The sequence below is a fragment of the Varroa destructor genome, unplaced genomic scaffold (genome assembly GCF_002443255.2).
Source record: "Varroa destructor unplaced genomic scaffold, Vdes_3.0 BEIS01000002.1, whole genome shotgun sequence".
In the NCBI taxonomy this organism is placed as follows: domain Eukaryota; kingdom Metazoa; phylum Arthropoda; class Arachnida; order Mesostigmata; family Varroidae; genus Varroa; species Varroa destructor.
The window spans coordinates 55,116,633-55,119,097 of NW_019211455.1; the positions used below are offsets into that span (position 1 = coordinate 55,116,633).

General features: G+C 43.8%; 1 long non-coding RNA gene across 1 annotated transcript; it reads right to left on the minus strand.

Moving 5' to 3' along the window:
- Window positions 1-877: 877 nt before the first annotated feature.
- Window positions 878-1,934, minus strand: LOC147758018 (uncharacterized). Its single transcript, XR_015320499.1, has 2 exons — window positions 1,730-1,934; window positions 878-1,385 (listed from the first exon to the last, which is right to left on the minus strand). It is a non-coding gene; the product is annotated as an uncharacterized LOC147758018 (long non-coding RNA).
- Window positions 1,935-2,465: the final 531 nt, after the last annotated feature.

Sequence of the window (2,465 nt, forward strand, 5' to 3'; positions counted from 1 at the left end):
TAGACACGAGTAAACGCAGTATTGCCATGTACCAGTATTATGGCGCAAAGTACGTACGTGTTGCTTGTTCGCTAACTGTTACTTAATTCGTCTTTTTACACTCAAGAAACTGAGCGTCCCTAGGATTCCCATACACAATAGATGTGTTTACAGATGCAAACATGCGATAGTGATCTCTTAGCGTATAGACAATAGGTACAGTTGTAACAGGTAGCTACCGTCACCTGCCTAGTCACAGACAATCCTTTAGTCATGTGTCGGGCAGAATGTTAGTGGCTCGCTAATATCGTTCACGTTCATGCTACATGTTATCTGCTCTTGTCATACAATAGCGTGTCGATAAAGTATACAATGTCCATCGAGTTTTTCGTTTCCATAGACCTGCACACGTTGCAGTGATGAAATATCGGCTGACGGTCGCCGACAAAAGTCGTCTGAATCCGTTCCGGATTCCGAGCCTCGAAGGGGAAAGCTATCCACGAGTAGAAAGACGATTACCGCACGTCAGCAGTCCGATACAATACAATGTTTCAAACGACAGTATTAGCCTGCTGGTGTCTCGACAAACGCATCCTGTTTATACAAAGAGCTATGCTATTGTTTTCAATATCCTGGTGCCAGATCTGCTTACAAGTCTGTTCAAGATACAAACAGTACACAGTCAGACGTATCACTACTGAATGAATCCGATACGTATGTTTGGACATGGAAAAATGTATCTTAGCTTGCTCTTTTTTACTCGTCCTCCTCCTCCTCCTCCTCCTCCTCCTACCTCACACGATCCCTCCACTCGCCATATTTACAGTGGATCGGGTTGGGGTTAGCTTCTCTTCGTTCATAGTCGTAGTACTGTGCGAGCATAAAATAACAGAAAAACTAGGTTCACTAGCAGGTGTAAAGCAATAATTTAGAAATCAGGTAGCGAGCTTAAGCTATTCAACAGAAAGAACGTACGAGACGGGTAGACAGTACGATGCGACTATCGAATCATGTCGCTACCGAAACTCGCTCGGCTTTCATCTCGTCTGCGTCTGGACTTCCTGCGCCTTCGACATATTTACTGCGGCACATACTGTAGTCTTAACTCTAGACGGATGATTCTTTCAAGATGAATCAACTGCGGATCCTTCAGGTCCGAAGGAACTTGGTCTGAAAAAGAGTCAGACCGCTTCATCGGTTCCGGTAAGCAAACGCGTTTTCGTACGCTGACATGAACGTGAGTCTTCGAAAAAACGTCGCGCAATCTGCTTCTAGCACACGGACCAGCAAACGCCCTGTAAACGTCTTTGATTTTTCGGCTACGTAGGTTCCGACGAATCGACGCCAATCAGGAGTGGGTGGAGCTGTCTCGCGTCTAAGATCGATGCGAGAGAACTTCTGAATATCTGAAACACAATAGTCTAGTTAATCGGTGTATAGAGTTATATACGTGGATATATGTACGTAGAGTTGGTGAGACTGGATTAGAGGTCCAGCGGGATCGACAAACCCCGAGTCTACACAGCTGCACATCTTGCCGATACTTCTGCTAGCATTTTGATCATAGTACACCCTTTCGATCATGTCGAGTCACCTTTATGCCGACTGCAATGGACAACGCCTAGTGAACTCATCAGCATCGTGGTAACTTTTCAGAAAATTGTTACTGTCTTTCTTGACGATTATCTGTGAACAACTTTGAGTTGATAGCAACGACTGTCAGATTTACACCGTGGCTTGATTGCCTTACTTTGACGTAGCCGGACAGGAAACGGCAGACAACTGCCGCGCTGAATTGCTAATCGTAATGGCCCATGTTTGTCTCTAGGGGTCGACGACTACCATACCAAAGTGAATGAATCCGTTTGGAATTGATAGACATATTTGAAGCCGGCTATCATGGCCATACATCGAAGCAAATCTGTAAAGCCATCCTAGTCTAGAACAATAAGGTCACTGTTATATGAACAAATATAAACGATCCGCGCAACGAGATATTAATAAGAACTTGCTTGATAGCGTACCATATATAGCCTCCGTAGCGATCGCCGGACATCTAATTGCAAGCTACAAAAATGTAAACTTCACTGGTGTGAGGATGCCACCGGAAACCTCTGAGACTTGTCCTCGACCAAAAGTTGTAGGACATCTCTGCAAGATCCATATACCTAGATCAAATCCATAAGCCTATGTCCGGTACTAGAACACTGTGAATTGGGCACAGGCAAATAAATGGTCAGTATACAATGAGTGCACTCTACGAAGCGAGATAAGAATATTATCTGACCTTCACCAAAAAAATAGAAGTTATTTTCTAGTGAAGCAGAAGTTCGCCGACTTCAATTCAATGGAGAACGTTACAGTGTACAAATATGAGCCGCTAATCATTAAAACTATTAATCGTATATTCATTTCTCTCGTTTTATCTGTTTAGTGCGCCTTTAAACTTGTTTCCGTGTATCACAAGTGTTGACAGCAAATGTGTC